This window comes from Ranitomeya imitator, chromosome 3 (assembly GCF_032444005.1).
Source record: "Ranitomeya imitator isolate aRanImi1 chromosome 3, aRanImi1.pri, whole genome shotgun sequence".
Taxonomy (NCBI): domain Eukaryota; kingdom Metazoa; phylum Chordata; class Amphibia; order Anura; family Dendrobatidae; genus Ranitomeya; species Ranitomeya imitator.
The window spans coordinates 235,829,800-235,847,627 of NC_091284.1; the positions used below are offsets into that span (position 1 = coordinate 235,829,800).

The window sequence follows — 17,828 nt, forward strand, 5'->3', positions numbered from 1 at the left end:
GATCTTTTTAATCAATTAACACAATGCAAAGTGAATTAACAAAAGGAAATGTAATTCAGATCAATATTTGGTGTGACTTCCCTTTGCCTCTAATGGGAACATCGAATATTCTAGGTGGAGTTGCACAAAACTTTCGAAGAAACTCAGCAAGGAGGTTGTTCCAAGCATTTTGGAGAACTGCACACAAATCCTCTGTGGATGCAGGCTTGTTTTAAATCCTTCTGTCTCTTCATTTATTCCCAGTTCTAAGGGGTAACGTTTCTCCTTGTGGAGGCTGACATACCAGCTGTGGCATGCCAATATAAGAAGGTTTATTTGCCATGCAATGCTACTCTGGGAAATTTAATATGCAAATTGCCTCCTTACATTGGCATGCCAGAGTCGGTATGTGACTGTCCTCATGGAGAAATGTTACTCCTTAGACCTCAGTCCAGAGCCTCTCACCTAGCCAACTCAGTTCTCATACTTTGCACTGACGAGGGGCAATACCCCAAAACACTGTGTCTGCAAATTGAGATTCTGATTTGTCTTGTATCCTAAGTCATGTAGTAAGACTCATTAAAGGGTCAGTAATGACTTTCAAATTACCTTCTCCAGTAGGTGTACATACCTGAAAATGATGCACGACCGAGCACAGGTCCACTCTGTAGGCACCATTGTAGTCTTACTGAAGCCAAATCGCCATGTGAAAGCACCCTAAATGTAACTGCAAGTGCTTCATTTACCTATATAATTACTTTGATTTCGAGTGTGGGGCATAGGACTATTCAGTCGGAAAAATGTCTTACAACAAGAAATGTTTACTGTGTATTGATTGTCCTATAACTTTGTGTGAATAGAGCAAGAATTATATGAATTTTAGACATGTGGTACTTTACTAAATACAAGTATCTAGTTTGGAAACCTGTACCTGGACCTCCCACACTTCATGATTTAATGCTTAGCACTATAAAAGTCTTCGGACTGGCTAAAACATATCTTGTTTTACAGCCTACAGTGAAAGTACATATTATAGCTACATTATTACTAGTAGCTGGATTGTGTTGACAAGATGATCAGACGAGAGATCTATTCAATATACTGCCTATGCCAATATCAGCAGATTTCACACAATAACAAAAGGGAACACAGCCGACACACAGCTAGGCTGCGAGGTTATCTGGGCAATACCCAGCATCTACTAGCATCCATGTTTAATACAGTCAAACATTTCAAATAAAACTGCTAAGAAAGAAAACATAACATAAGGCCTCATGCATACATTTCTATTTGATTGGCAAGCCAAATAAATGATGGGTAGACTATAGTGTTAGTGCGGGTAACTTATCAGCAAAAGCTATTGTGTGTGTACATGAGGAATGCCACTATTTCTATTATATGACTTGTATCCTGCATTATTAGCAGTAGTCTCCTCTGCACTAAAAATCACAACAGTTTCTCCTTCGGTAATTCTGCTTATGTTTCCCTGTAGAGTTTTATAGGCATAAGGTGTAATTTGATCACTTACTGCAGACAGATTTGGGTAGTTTTTTTTAGAGTGAATTGCTTGCAAGAGACAAAAAGAGATTGGTGAGTAGAGAAGGAGGTATTTTTCTCTATTAAGATATATTATAAAGTTCAATATATACTGTATTTTTCTCCTCAGGTCACGTGACCACATGTTGACCCCTATGAATTTCATGTATTTTTGTTCTCTGAAGGGTGTCAGCTACTCAGTTGCCAGTAGTTCATGTATGATGAAACTGCATTGACTGTACCAAACATTTTTCACAGGGAGGATGGAAACTCCTATCTTAATTACGGATGATTATTAGACAGCTCCCGTCACACAATTATGATGAACGAGATGATAGTTCAGCCTTCTTAAGTGTATACTTATAATACGCTAGATTTTTTTAGGAAAATATAACAGAAAGGATAATCACTCCGCTATACCAGTAGACATAATACTGGCTGCAGAAGCCTATTTGATGTTGTGTTGGAATCTGGTAATCAAGATGAAATCCGATGAGATGCAAAGAAAAGACTGAATTGCATGGCAGTAAGCACACTATACACATAAATAGATGGAAAAGTGACAGGTAATCAGATGGAGGGCATGACAATGGTATTTGTTTTCTTATTACTGGACTGCTTCTTTAAGTAAATTCTCCCCATGGTATTAAACAGAATCTGTCAGTAGAATCAACTCTCCTAAGCGGTCTATATGAGCATGCAGGTCATAAGAAGCTAAATAAAATGAGTCCTTGATATCTGTGATCTGATGTCCTATTTCAGAGAAATCCATGTTTTTCTTATATGTAAATAATCTCTTCCAGGCTCTGGGGGTAGGACAGTGTCTGGAAGGTAATTCTTCCTCCAGAGCTTATTTTACATGAAGGGGAAGTTACCAGAGTGAGACAAGTAACTAACAAAAACAGGAGAATTAACTTTATCTTCTTGCAAATATATTTTTTACTTATCTCTGAGCTCTGCTGTATTGCAACCCTGTCTGTCTGTGAAATGGAAGTTGAAAGGAACCGCTTACAGTTATAATCAAACACAGCTCTGCAGTGAGATATCAGGAGAGCAGAGAGAGAGGCCTGACATGATCCAGGACGGGGTTTGTTTCTGGTTATTCTCTCCCCGGTCTGCTCATGCGGGGGTTAACCTTCTCTGCCTCGTTTTGGGTTCTGTGTGGCTATTTCAGTCTGCTGTGGCCTGCAGACCAATGTCAGTGATGGTTCATGCTCCCAGGCTAGATCAGCTGACCCCTTGATACCGTGTTTTGTCCTCTGCCCATTTGCTCTGTTCCTGTGATTTCGCGTTCCTGCTACCCAGCTTGTCTTAGTGTTTGCTCCTTGTGCTTGGACCTCTTGGTATGTGACCCGGCTTGTCTTCTGACCTGTTTGACTGTCTCATGTCTCGGTTATCTCTGCTCCTGTCTGGCTCTGACTTCTGGTTTGTATTTGAACACGTGTATTGTTGTTACCTCTGGTACTTCTGTTTCCGATTGTTGCTGACTCGGCTGGTCTGACTGCTTTTTCACCACCTGGTGGCACCTGTGTGCAACCTTTCTTCCCTCACCAGCATCCCCTGGTGGAATTTACGCTATACTGCACTGCAGCAGCATTACAAGGCCATTATACATCACACTGGTAATGTCCCCTTCTTTTTAAATTATGCTCTGGAGCCAGAATTCTTTTCCAGCTAATATCCTACCCATACCATGGTAGAGGTCATTTACATAAAGTGATAAAAGATGATTTCTCAACAAGTCATCTGATAAATGAGACACACAAGGAGGACTATTTTCAGCAGTCTATAACCTGTGTGACCATATTAATAGGTTAGATAGGTCAAGTATGGTGACAGATTCCCTTTAAAGACTTTTTAACATTATATTAATTACTGGCATAACAGCCCTGTCCAGAGTGATATAAGCATAGAGGACATACTGAAGAGTTTCACGAGTCAAGCATGATGCAATCTGAGGCTGAAATTGCAACTTAATATATAACCAATACAAATCTAAATTGTACCTGCAATGATTCAACTAAAACATGATAGGAAAACACTTCAGTGTGTAGAATTAAGTTCAACTTTGTAGACTACAATAAAATGTGTGCTCTATGCTGTTAATTTGCTTAAAGGCTACATACACTATCTGAATTACAGAGACAGATGGACAGACAAACAGACCGACAGATAAGTGACAGAAAAATAGACAATAACAGAAGTACGTTACCTAAACAGGGAATAACATTTTGATTTTCTATGTCCAGTTACTGCCGCATCATCGCCACTGATTCAAGAAGTCTTTCTCACTTTCTCCCTGCAATGTAAGGTAGAAGAAGGCATATGTAATGTGAACTCGCAGGCTTGTAGACAAAGTGACCATGACCAGGCTGCAGCTTTAGTGTACAACACAATAAGGATTTCTGTTGGTTATTTAAAGAAGCACGCCCTCTCATTGTTTAATTCCCTAAATCTGTGTAAATGTTAGTGTCGTGTAGTGTCAGTGTGCCTACTGCAAAGGATTCTGGGTAAACCTGCTATTCTTTGTATTATGCTGCTTGCAAGTACTTTCCGTTTCAGGAAAGCATCCACTATGTATTTCCTTTAAGTAGAGGGCTTTTCGGTCTCTTTCGTCCCGCTACATTTAGCCCAACTTGGGTCTCTCCCTAAGGTGGCTAGCATATATGTATAGTGTGCTAATATAGTCACTGCTCGCCGCCTTTTCCAGTATCCAACACTGCTCCCTCCTCTACTTAGTCATATAACGGCGATTCAGACTATCTGGTTCACTCTATATTGTGTGTGAGCCGGAAGTCTCTCTTACAATATTAGCCTGTGGCGCATAGTTCTGACGCTTCATAGGCCTACAATGAAAAATTTACTTCAGGGTCACAGAGAACACGGTTTGATCCGAAAAGTCTGAATGACCGTCATGTGACTTAGAAAAGGAGTGGAGCAGCGCTGGATACTGAGAAGGTGACGATCGGTGAGTATATTAAAGCACTGACAATAACATTTACACAGGTTTAGGCAGTAGGAATGAGCAGACCTATGTAAGTTCGGGTTCTGGTACAGTTTGATTCGGGTACCACAACTGTACTCTATGTTCAGCTTGAACTGAACTCCATCGAAATCAATTGGGAGTCTCTCTCTCTCATCCCCGGTCTCCTGAACTTCCATAAGTCCGTGTTAAAGGTTCAGTACTGGACACTAGGTGGCTGGTACAAACCCCGACTTTTACAGTTCGAGTTTAGGTTCTAAAAAATAGAAAATAACGCGAGTGCTTCTTTAAGTAAAAAGAGAAGAGTAATGCACAAAGTGCCAAGCAAGTGAAAGGCTTCACAAAAGTAATAGAATGTAGAATCTAACATCATAGGATGTAACATTTTGTTTTCATCTGGGAAGTACCATTCATTCATAATTAATAAGATTTGCCAAAAAGTACAATATAATGAAATGTCTCCTTACTGATCCTTCCTAATGTAGATGCCACACATTAAGAAAGCATCAACTCAGCACAAAAGTTGCGCACATCTCCCATTGTAACACCTTGGGTAATAAAGAGGGGTGCAACAACCATCAAGTAACAGAATGTAGTTCTGTGAACCACTGCCGCGTCCTTTTCATTACTTCAAATTTTAAAGGAATGGAGATGCTGTGATCACTAGAGATCCAATACCTTTGTAGAACAATAGGCTTCCTTTTAGGTAATTAATTACAGGTAGTTTAGTAGCAGTGACAGGGGAGGCAGAGATTTTGAAAAGTGGAGTAAAGGCCCCTTCACATTAAGCGACGCTGCAGCGATACCGACAATGATCCGGATCGCTGCAGCGTCGCTGTTTGGTCGCTGGAGAGCTGTCACACAGACCGCTCTCCAGCAACCAACGATGCCGGTAACCAGGGTAAACATCGGGTAACTAAGCGCAGGGCCGCGCTTAGTAACCCGATGTTTACCCTGGTTACCATCCTAAAAGTAAAAAAAACAAACAGTACATACTTACCTAACGCTGTCTGTCCCCGGCGCTCTGCTTCTCTGCACTCCTCCTGTACTGTCTGTGTGAGCACAGCGGCCGGAAAGCAGAGCGGTGACGTCACCGCTCTGCTTTCCGGCTGACCGACGCTCACAGCCAGTGCAGGAGGAGTGCAGAGCACAGCGCCGGGGACAGACAGCGGTAGGTAAGTATGTAGTGTTTGTTTTTTTACTTTTAGGATGGTAACCAGGGTAAACATCGGGTTACTAAGCGCGGCCCTGCGCTTAGTTACCCGATGTTTACCCTGGTTACCAGTGAAGACATCGCTGGATCGGTGTCACACACGCCGATCCAGCGATGTCAGCGGGAGATCCAGCGACAAAATAAAGTTCTGGACTTTGTTCAGCGACCAACGATCTCCCAGCAGGGGCCTGATCGTTGGTCGCTGTCACACATAACGATTTTATTAACGATATCGTTGCTATGTCACAAAATGCAACGATATCGTTAACAATATTGTTATGTGTGAAGGTACCTTTATTCAAAATAGAAGAGAAATAGCGCACTGTTGCTGAAATATACTGAAAACATCTTATAATATGAGATACATCGTTTTGGAAAATGTACTTTTTGTAAAAAAAATATTTTTCCAGTTTATAAATATTATACAGTACATAGTATAATCACCAAGAACAAATCCCAAACCAAGACTTCAATACATACATTCAACGGTCTACCTCCTTCTTTTGCAAGTATCTACAAGGTTTTGGCTATGACCTTGCAAAAACTGGGCTAGGATGGCCATCCTATAGCAGCAGTCACTTCTGATATGAAACTCTCACATGACATCACCAGGGTGTCTCAAGCATGGGTGTAAAGTTCTGAGTTATGAAAACATTAACAGAAATTTCCATGCTGGAAAACAGCATACCAAATCTCATCACTAATCTACTGCGGAGAAATCAAGTAAATATTCCATGAAAACCATCACAACACTTTAAAACTGAGCTGAAACGATTTTTTTTGCAGCAGAACTAATTATCAGACCCAAGTATATTAATTAAAGGGAACCCTGTCTTAGATCACAAACTAAGGCCATCTATAAAGTCCATGTGATGTTTAATATGTCTATACATTTGTTCTATAAGTCCATGTCTACGTTTTATAAAAATCAATCTGCTAATTGTTATTCAGATGAGCCGCAAGTGTGTGTGGGGGGGGGGGGGGTTTGGCTTAAACTTACAGCTCTCCAGACTCTTTCCCCTCACCTACCTCAACCTCCTGTTTATAACTGACAGACCCCTCTTCTCTGTGCCAGCCTTCCCCGGCAGAGATCGAATAGAAGAAGCATGATTCCTGGCACAGTAAGGTCCTTATGATGTTGAGGGAGCCTGACTATCGATTGGAAATAAAATAGAGAAACTGGAGAGACAAGAAAAGCAAAACAGAGTCTTATCTGATGACAAAAGGGTATTAAAAGTTAAGAAATGCATTTACCTGGTAGGGTAGTGATAGTCACAACTCCTATAGAAAGCAAGCAAAGGCTGCTGCAGGATCACCAATAGGGTCTGATGCAAATAAATGAGAAATGTGGTGATTCAGAAAATGCACTGCCAAAAATCCAGAGTACTATCAAAGACAAAGATGAGGTATGAATGCGGTTTATTTTTTCAACGCATTTCATGGTTTTCAAACCTCTTCATCAGGCCAAAACCACAATGAGATTGTAATTTTGTCCTGATGAAGAGGTTTGAAAACCTTAGAGCGCAAATAAACCGCATTCATACCTCATCTTTGTCTTTGATCGTACACTGGATTTTTGGCAGTGCGGATTCTGAATCACCACATTCATCATGACTATCGATCGGCACATTTGCCACCACTGCAATTGACATCACTTGTGTGAAATCTTGGGTGAGGGAGCAGGTCACAGAGAAGAATAACCCGTTAATCACTGATAGGAGGCCGTTGGTGGGTGTGGAAATTGGGAGAGAGGCCAGAGAGCTGTAAGTGCAGGGCCAATCCTCATTTGCATAAAAAATGCCAATAAAGTTCTATACAACCGAGACAGACATATAAAACAACAGTATGGACATAATCAACATTACCGGAACATTACATAGATGGCGTTCATGTGTGATCTAAAAACGTGCTGACTGGTTTCCTTAAAATCAATACCCAGTAGCTGGCCTCAACATTTAGGTTAAGTGTTAGCTGCTTTTTCACATGGAAGTACTAGAATAATGTGTTTAGACTTCATTACATCTTGTCACCAAAGTAAGATTTCAGACTATGAGATTATTTCGGACTATGAAGTCTGAGATTATGCTGCATTGAACATTTTCTCGTATGACTACAGACACGGAATGTTAAAAAATTGGACACATATATAGCGGAAAGCATGGCAATTGTAATAACATACTGCTATAGAAGGAATACCTGCCAGCTCATTACTATGTTGAGGAAGCACCTTGGATGTTTTGCTACACCCCCTACAGGTAGTTGCTGCAATGCCTGCATCGTGACGGCCATGACTCAGCACAGGGAGATGCTACGCAGCAACATTACACAAGCACAGATTTGTTTCTTTAAAGGCGAATCTTACTATTGTTGGTAATATTTCACAAAAGAAAAAGGCTACCATACACGATCTGTGCAGATTCACACTCCTACACAATATTTATTTGGCAGTTAACTCTTTGTGATCCTCTATTGCAAATTATATCGCCATTACTTTACGAAACATAATAAAACAGAACTTACTGTAATCTTATTACCCTGAGACAGCACAAGAATTGCTTCACTGCACAAAAATATGGTTTGGTTAATTGTCTTAAGGCGAGAGATGTTTAAACTGGATGAAGTACGTACATAGAATAATGTAAAAAATCACTGAATTTATCAGATCATATACATTTTGACAAAAGAAAGTATCTCCAGAGTTGTCTCTAGCTTTTTATATTAAACATTAGTAGGGGTAATTAGGAACAGATAGCCCTTCATGACATTTCTAAAGATTTTTTCTGTGGCTCCACAAGCCTTCCGAACTGTCAGAGCCTCTACTGTCTTACTATTTTAACATGATGCCAGACATGAACATCTATTCGGTCACACACTGGCAGTTATTCCGGCGAAAAGCTATTCTAAAAGTTCACAAATGTAGGTCATCCTGTGTAAGCCTTTCAGAGTTGTCCAACATTGATCATTCAATTACACAGCTGTATAAACTATAAAAAAGACATAAAACAGCTAATGTTTCAGTGGGTGTTCAGCAACCTGCCGAAGCGAAATCACAGCATACAAAGACTCCACAAGTCAAGTGTATCATATTGGAAGATCATTGCAAGATGCCTTATGGCTATTACATGGGTTAAACAGTCTATAAATCTATAAATACAGCTCCGCCAACTGCTCGGAAAATACTGGGGTTAAAAGTTTACAGCAGGAAGGATATGTCTAATAGGAGGCTGCTATGTGACATTTTCTTCTCTACGCATGATGACTTTGCTTGAATGTAGATATTGAATTTAGAACCCAAGGGGTTAACCGGACTTCCAGATTGGTGACTAATTAGGCTGACACTTTAGACTGAGCCTTTATTAAATCTATATGCTTATCTTGGAAAAAAGTTGAGCAATGCAAAGAGAAACATATACAAGTGAACTTTTATTATATGACTGCTATATACCTACTGGTCAACCTTAAATTATTTCCTCTATAAATTCCAGCATTCACATTTTGATTCTTGCCTGATTATATATATATGTAAAGGCTAAAAGGTAAATGCATAAACATAACCAAACGTATATAAAATACAAAATCCACTAAATAGTAATGCTACAAACAATATACGCAGTAAAAACAAAGTAGATGTCATTTTAGAGGATGATCTCTGCCAATAGAAACCAGAAATTCACCTGCCAGTGTCACTGCCCACCAATAAAATGCAGTGCTTGGGCTTGAAGCCCACCCCCAGCCAATCCTATTTCAGCTCATCCTCTAAACTAATGCAGACGCCTAGGCAAGTATATCACATGGAGCCTGGAAAGCTGCCAACATGGAGATGGTTAGAGAAAGAAACATACAGGTAAACAAGTTCTGGAGCAGGGAGATATGACATTTAGTTCTTAAAACAGTGGTCTGTGCTGTCTTACTGTCCGACTGCCTTCAAATGCTTGTTAACCCTCAATTGCAGAAATGAAAAAAAAACACATAAAACAACCTGTATCTATTGGGGATGTTTAAACAGACTGCACTTTTCCCTTGCCCCCTTTATTGACACTGTAAATCCCAATCTCTCATCAGCTCTTGGACAAATGAGATGCTGCGCCATCATACTTCTACATAATGGAGAAACGGCAATAAAACACAGTATGGGATGTAACTGCGACATGCAATGAAATAAATAATAGAAACGAGCAGCATCCAAACACAAACAAATATACAAAGGCAAGTAAACAGAAAACATCTTACGTGATTTAATGACCTCGAGCTTTAGTAAAGAGGATAAAACACATTGGTAAGACCTATTAGCTATGCAACCTACCACTTAGAAAAAAAATATTGCAGTTCACTAATGTATCCCATAGAAAAAGTGAATTTTGGGTATAGGTTTTACCGTTTCAGCCATCCGGTCATGTCGTGGTAGAAGGTGACGCAGCTTTTAATACCTCCGGGGTTCTGTAATACGTCTGTAGAAGAAGCCAGACTCTCGGAATATGAGAATGCTTGCCCCAATTGCTGCTGCGTAGGTTTGGGTAACCGCGTGACCTCCATGTACGGGTAGAAGGTTCCAGAATTGCCATTAACCCATTCGTAAGCCCGATTCCCGATTCCGAATCTTGACGTTCTGCGCCCCCCCCCCCCCCTCCCTTATTCCGAGTACACCATCACCTCACCTCCTCCCCCTGCGGGCTTAAAATTTGACGCCTTTCCATCAGCTCAGATATGAAAACAGAAAAATTGGGTGATGAGGCATTGGTTGGGTTATGAGACGATGTTAAGATTATGACAGGACCCAGCCCATGATACTTCCACAGCTCTCTTCTCTGCTGTAGCAGCAGCAGCTGATTTTCAGAGACCTGTCGACACAGACTGTTTCTTCTCTCTCTGCTCTGTGACGCAGCTGAAAATTCTCAGCTCTGCTCCCAGTGTCATTTTAGGGAACTGCATTTTGGAAAAAATGTTTTCCTAGTTCTGCACAACTAGATAGAAAGGGTGACAAGGTTTCTGCTAAAAGTAATCCAAGGTTAAGCCATGATTCATCATCTAGGAAATTAGAATGTTACTAAACGTTAATGCTTTATCATAGCAATGACTTAACAAAAGAGAAATTTATTTATAATTGGATTTATAATGGAAATTTGGATATTATAATGTAGTTGGAGCAGCTGCAATTTACTCAAACATACAAGGGATGAGAGAAACATTTATTTCTGTCCACTAAAAATAATTGTTCTTAACTTATGCTTTACATCAGTGCAAATCACCCATTATGGTCATAGCTCAACTTTGATTTAATATTGCATTTTCATCATCTAACATGTTAAGATACGGTAACTTAAACGTCTTTTCAACATCTCATTGGTTCTCAACACTTTTGACGGCTTTACCGTTCAGGCAACTATATGACAGAAAGCATCCATTATTCTTTTTTTTTTGTAACAGTGCAAATTTACAATCACATTGTTCATTTTTGATAATCCATGTAAAAACAAAGTAAAATATATAGCTGTATTCACAGTTGCTGACATCTAGTGGCCACACAGCCTATAATGCAGAGAAACGGAAGTAAAGGGGGCATCTTGCTTTACAGCCAGGCTCGGACTGGCCCACAGGAGAACATGTGAATTCCCCGGTGGGCCCCTTTGCAGGAGTAAGCCATTCACCCCCCAACATGAACAGTAGTTGGCCGAATACGTTGATTCATATGTACAGATAAAAATAGCTTATCATTCATTCAACAAAGTGACCAGTTTATTATTATAGATAAGCATAGGCAAATTGTCTCTTCAGAGAGGAAGAGGACTTGAACTATAGTGCCACCTATAAGAAGCAGCGATTGTACAAGTTAATATCGACTCGTTAATGAGCCTCGCCATTTGACTTAGGATAAAAGCCAAATCAGAATCTCAATTTGCAATCAGTGTTTCGGTCTATTGCCTCTCATCAGTGCAAAGAATGAGATCTGATTTAGATTGGTAGGAGGCCAAGAGTGGATAAGCATAAGAACATTCCTGAGAGTAAAGTTATATTTGCATGTAGCTGAACAGTGGGCCCCCTGAGTCAATATTACTGGTGAGCCCTTGCCCCCCTCTACCCCCAAGTTTGACATAGTTTACAGCCTACATTGCAACTGAATAACCTCATTATCACCTGAAGATAGCTGATTGTGCTATCTGTATAATTCAAGGGTATCCATAGAGCGGCCTAGTGAGGTGAGTGAATGGGTATTGTTAACAACTGGATAGCAGCAGCACAGAAATGGAAGAAAATTCTAAAACTCGTTGTGCTATCATATTTACCCATATTACTTGATTATGAAACTACTGAAGTACAAAAAATGTAAAGTCCCATCAGGCTGGACGTTTGCGAGTGGAAGCTGGTAGTTCACAAAAGACAAGAGCGCACCAACAACCGGCCAGGAATGACCAAGAAAAATAAGTCAAAAGATTATACATAAGTTTTAAGGTTAATTTACATTGTGCGATATGTGCCGTTAAATGTTCGCCAATGACTACATATTTGATGGTCGGTGGTCATTTAATATCCCATTTGGACAAGAGTACAAAGCACTATCCATACAGAATGTTAGTAATAGATACACATAAGCTGCCATACTTCCCGGTAACTGTTTACACAAAAGGACTTTCCGACAAGAACGAAAACATTTTTGGCAAGCAAAAAGATAATTTCACCTGACTAACAAGAGTTTTGCTTACAGATCAACAGTCTGTATACACTACCTGTTTGTCAGAAAATGAACATTCCTAGGAATACTCATTTCTGATAATATGGCAGTGTAAATACAAGTTTACCTGGGCTCACCACTTAACTAGATAATACTTCCTTTACACTATATACTATGGCTGTTATGTATGTCACTGTATAGGCATTATAAAAATGTGATATCACTGAGTAGTTAATATGGTATGTTATGACTAGAGTTGAGGAAATTTTTCCAAAATTCGATTACGATCGGCGACGAAAATTGTATTTGCAATATTCACCGTACACAGCCAAACGTCATTGGAGTCAGTGGTAGTAGAAATTAATGAATAAGTTCAGAATCGATTGTAAAACATAAATTTGGCACAAATAGGGAACCAATATGACACAAATATGGCAAATTCAGATTTGGCGACAGATTCTGAACATATTCACTCAACTCTAGTTAAGATAACTCTATCCAGTTTTTTTATGACATTATACTACACTGTGTGCAGAATTATTAGGCAAGTTGTATTTTAGAGGATTATTTTTATTATTGATCAACAACTATGTTCTCAATCAACCCAAAAAACTTATAAATATCAAAGCTCAATATTTTTGGAAGTTGGAGTTGGGTTTTTTTTGTTAGATTTGGCTATCTTAGGAGGATATCTGTCTGTGCAGGTAACTATTACTGTGCAGAATTATTAGGCAACTTAATAAAAACCAAATATATTCCCATCTCACTTGTTTATTTTCACCAGGTAAACCAATATAACTGCACAAAATTTAGAAATAAACAATTCTGACATGCAAAAACAAAACTCAAAAAAAATAGTGACCAATATAGGCACCTTTCTTTATGATGACACTCAACAGCTTCCATCCATAGATTCTGTCAGTTGCTTGATCTGTTTATGATCAACATTGCCTGCAGCAGCCACCACAGCCTCCCAGACACTGTTCCGAGAGGTGTACTGTTTTCCCTCCCTGTAGATCTCACATTTTATGAGGGACCACAGGTTCTCTATGGGGTTCAGATCAGATGAACAAGGGGGCCACATGGCATTATTTTTTCTTCTTTGAGACCTTTACTGGCCAGCCACGCAGTGGAGTAGTTGGAGTCATGTGATGGAGCATTGTCTTGCATGGAAATCATGTTTTTCTTGAACGATACCGACTTCTCCCTGTACCACTGCTTGAAGAAGTTGTCTTTCAGAAACTGGCAGTAGGTCTGGGAGTTGAGCTTCACTCCATCCTCAACCCGAAAAGGTCCCACAAGTTCATCTTTGATGATACCAGCCCATTCCAGTACCCCACCTCCACCTTGCTGGTGTCTGAGTCGGATTGGAGCTCTCTGGTCTTTACTGATCCAGCCTCTGGCCCATCCATCTGGTCAATCAAGAGTCACTCATTTCATCAGTCCATAAAACCTTTGAAAAGTCAGTCTTAAGATATTTCTTGGCCCAGTCTTGACGTTTTATCTTATGTTTCTTGTTCAAAGGTGGTCGTTTTTCAGCCTTCCTTACCTTGGCATTGTCCCTGAGTATCGCACACCTTGTGCTTTCTGTTACTCTAGTAACGTTGCAGCTCTGAAATATGGCAAAACTGGTGGCAAATGGCATCTTGGCAGCTTCACACTTGATTTTCCTCAATTCATGGGCAGTTATTTTGCGCCTTTTTTTCCCAACACGCTTTTTGCGACCCTGTTAGCTATTTGCCATGAAACGCTTGATTGTTCGGTGATCACGCTTCAAAAGTTTGGCAATTTCAAGACTGCTGCATCCCTCTGCAAGACATCTCACAATTTTGGACTTTTCAGAGCCCGTCAAATCTCTCTTCTGACCCATTTTGCCAAAGGAAAGGAAGTTGCCTAATAATTAAGCACACCTTATATAGAGTTTTGAAGTCATTAGACAACACCCTTCTTCATTACAGAGATGCACATCAACTGATTTACTTAATTGGTAGTTGGCTCTCAAGCCAGCTTGGAGTAAAACAACATGTATAAAAAGTATCATGTGATCAAAATACAACTTGCCTAATACCGCATATACTCGAGTATAAGCCGACCCGAGTATAAGCCGACCCCCCTAATTTTGCCACAAAAAAACTGGGAAAACTTATTGACTCGAGTATAAGCCTAGGGTAGGAAATGCAGCAGCTACTGGTAAATTTCAAAAATAAAAATAGATGCTCTATACTGTTCATTATTGCCCCATAAGATGCTCCATATAAAGCTGTGCCATATATAATGCTCCATACTGTTCATTATTGCCCCATAGATGTGCCATAGAAAGCTCTGCCATATAGTGCTCTGCACCGTTCATTATTGCCCCATAGCTGCCATATAGTGCTGTGTGCCGTTCAGTACTGCCCCATAGCTGCCATATAGTGCTGTGTGCCGTTCAGTACTGCCCCATAGCTGCCATATACTGCTGTGTGCCGTTCAGTACTGCCCCATAGCTGTGCCATAGAAAGCTCTGCCATTGCTGCTGCTGCTGCAATTAAAAAAAAAAAAAAATGCCATACTCACCTTTCTTGCTTGCAGTTCCCAGCGTCCGGTCCATGCGTCTCTGCGCACTGACTGATCAGGCAGAGGGCGCCGCGCACACTATATGCGTCATCGCGCCCTCTGACCTGAACAGTCAGAGCGGAGCGACGCCGGGAAGACAGAGCGGCGCCCGGCGGCTGGAACGTGGACAGGTGAATATTACATACTTACCTAGTCCCAGCGATCCTGACGCTCCGTCTGCCTGTCACAGCTGGTCTTCGGTGCCGCAGCCTCTTTTGTTATGGCCGGCAATCAGGCAACACAGCGTGCAGTAATCAGCGCACATACAGAGATCTGGCAATAACCAAAAACAATAGGACGAGCTCTGAGACGTGGAATCTCTGTAGACTGCAGTACCTGATCTATCCTCACACAACTATAAGCAGCAGTGGATTGCGCCTATCACTACCTATGCAACTCGGCACTGCCTGAGGAGCTGACTAGCCTGAAGATAGAAATACAAGCCTGACTTACCTCAGAGAAATACCCCAAAGGAATAGGCAGCCCCCCACATATAATGACTGTTAGCAAGATGAAAAGACAAACGTAGGAATGAAATAGATTCAGCAAAGTGAGGCCCGATATTCTAGACAGAGCGAGGATAGCAAAGAGAACTATGCAGTCTACAAAAAACCCTAAAACGAAAACCACGCAAAGGGGCAAAAAGACCCACCGTGCCGAACTAACAGTACGGCGGTGCACCCCTTTGCTTCTCAGAGCTTCCAGCAAAAGTTAATAGCAAGCTGGACAGAAAAAACAGAAAACAAACTAGAAGCACTTATCTAGCAGAGCAGCAGGCCCAAGGAAAGATGCAGTAGCTCAGATTCAACACTGGAACATTGACAAGGAGCAAGGAAGACAGACTCAGGTGGAGCTAAATAGCAAGGCAGCCAACGAGCTCACCAAAACACCTGAGGGAGGAAGCCCAGAGACTGCAATACCACTTGTGACCACAGAAGTAAACTCAGCCACAGAATTCACAACAGTACCCCCCCCCCTTGAGGAGGGGTCACCGAACCCTCACCAGAACCCCCAGGCCGACCAGGATGAGCCACATGAAAGGCACGAACAAGATCTGGGGCATGGACATCAGAGGCAAAAACCCAGGAATTATCTTCCTGAGCATAACCCTTCCATTTGACCAGATACTGGAGTTTCCGTCTAGAGACACGAGAATCCAAAATCTTCTCCACAATATACTCCAATTCCCCCTCCACCAAAACAGGGGCAGGAGGCTCCACAGATGGAACCATAGGTGCCACGTATCTCCTCAACAACGACCTATGGAATACATTATGTATGGAAAAGGAGTCTGGGAGGGTCAGACGAAAAGACACCGGATTGAGAATCTCAGAAATCCTATACGGACCAATAAAACGAGGTTTAAATTTAGGAGAGGAAACCTTCATAGGAATATGACGAGAAGATAACCAAACCAGATCCCCAACACGAAGTCGGGGTCCCACACGGCGTCTGCGATTAACGAAAAGCTGAGCCTTCTCCTGGGACAAGGTCAAATTGTCCACTACCTGAGTCCAGATCTGCTGCAACCTGTCCACCACAGAATCCACACCAGGACAGTCCGAAGACTCAACCTGTCCTGAAGAGAAACGAGGATGGAACCCAGAATTGCAGAAAAATGGAGAGACCAAGGTAGCCGAGCTGGCCCGATTATTAAGGGCGAACTCAGCCAACGGCAAAAATGACACCCAATCATCCTGGTCAGCGGAAACAAAACATCTCAGATATGTTTCCAAGGTCTGATTGGTTCGTTCGGTCTGGCCATTAGTCTGAGGATGGAAGGCCGAGGAGAAAGATAGGTCAATGCCCATCCTACCACAAAAGGCTCGCCAGAACCTCGAGACAAACTGGGAACCTCTGTCAGAAACAATATTCTCAGGAATGCCATGTAAACGAACCACATGCTGGAAGAACAAAGGCACCAAATCAGAGGAGGAAGGCAATTTAACCAAGGGCACCAGATGGACCATTTTAGAAAAGCGATCACAGACCACCCAAATGACCGACATTTTTTGAGAAACGGGAAGGTCAGAAATGAAATCCATCGAAATATGTGTCCAAGGCCTCTTCGGGACCGGCAAGGGCAAAAGCAACCCACTGGCACGTGAACAGCAGGGCTTAGCCCTAGCACAAATTCCACAGGACTGCACAAAAGCACGCACATCCCGTGACAGAGATGGCCACCAGAAGGATCTAGCAACCAACTCCCTGGTACCAAAGATTCCTGGATGACCGGCCAGCACCGAACAATGAAGTTCAGAGATAACTTTACTAGTCCACCTATCAGGGACGAACAGTTTCTCGGCCGGACAACGATCAGGTTTATTAGCCTGAAATTTCTGCAACACTCTCCGCAAATCAGGGGAGATGGCAGACACAATGACTCCTTCCTTGAGGATACTCGCCGGCTCAGATAACCCCGGAGAGTCGGGCACAAAACTCCTAGACAGAGCATCCGCCTTCACATTTTTAGAGCCCGGAAGGTATGAAATCACAAAATCAAAACGAGCAAAAAATAACGACCAACGGGCCTGTCTAGGATTCAAGCGCTTGGCAGACTCAAGATAAGTAAGGTTCTTATGATCAGTCAATACCACCACGCGATGCTTAGCACCCTCAAGCCAATGACGCCACTCCTCGAATGCCCACTTCATGGCCAGCAACTCTCGGTTGCCCACATCATAATTACGCTCAGCAGCAGAAAATTTCCTGGAAAAGAAAGCACATGGTTTGAACACTGAGCAACCAGAACCTCTCTGTGACAAAACCGCCCCTGCACCAATCTCAGAAACATCAACCTCGACCTGGAACGGAAGAGAAACATCAGGTTGACACAACACAGGGGCACAGCAAAA

The 17,828-nt window shown here is 41.7% G+C and overlaps 2 long non-coding RNA genes across 3 annotated transcripts in view; one reads left to right on the top strand and one right to left on the bottom strand.

Moving 5' to 3' along the window:
* LOC138669637 (uncharacterized) overlaps nucleotides 1-17,828 on the bottom strand; it is a 372,477-nt gene that overhangs the window by 59,669 nt on the left and 294,980 nt on the right. Inside the window, exons 1-2 of one of the 2 annotated variants that reach the window (XR_011319205.1) lie at nucleotides 10,087-10,589; nucleotides 3,728-3,814 (exon numbers count right to left, since the gene is read on the bottom strand). This is a non-coding gene — a long non-coding RNA (uncharacterized lncRNA). Of the gene's footprint in view, nucleotides 1-3,727; nucleotides 3,815-10,086; nucleotides 10,590-17,828 lie in introns of those variants that run through there. The other variant, XR_011319206.1, reaches the window with a different exon arrangement.
* Nucleotides 9,498-17,828, top strand: part of LOC138669638 (uncharacterized) — a 182,123-nt gene continuing 173,792 nt past the window's right edge. The window contains exon 1 of the long non-coding RNA XR_011319207.1: nucleotides 9,498-9,555. This is a non-coding gene — a long non-coding RNA (uncharacterized lncRNA). The remainder of the gene's footprint in view (nucleotides 9,556-17,828) is intronic.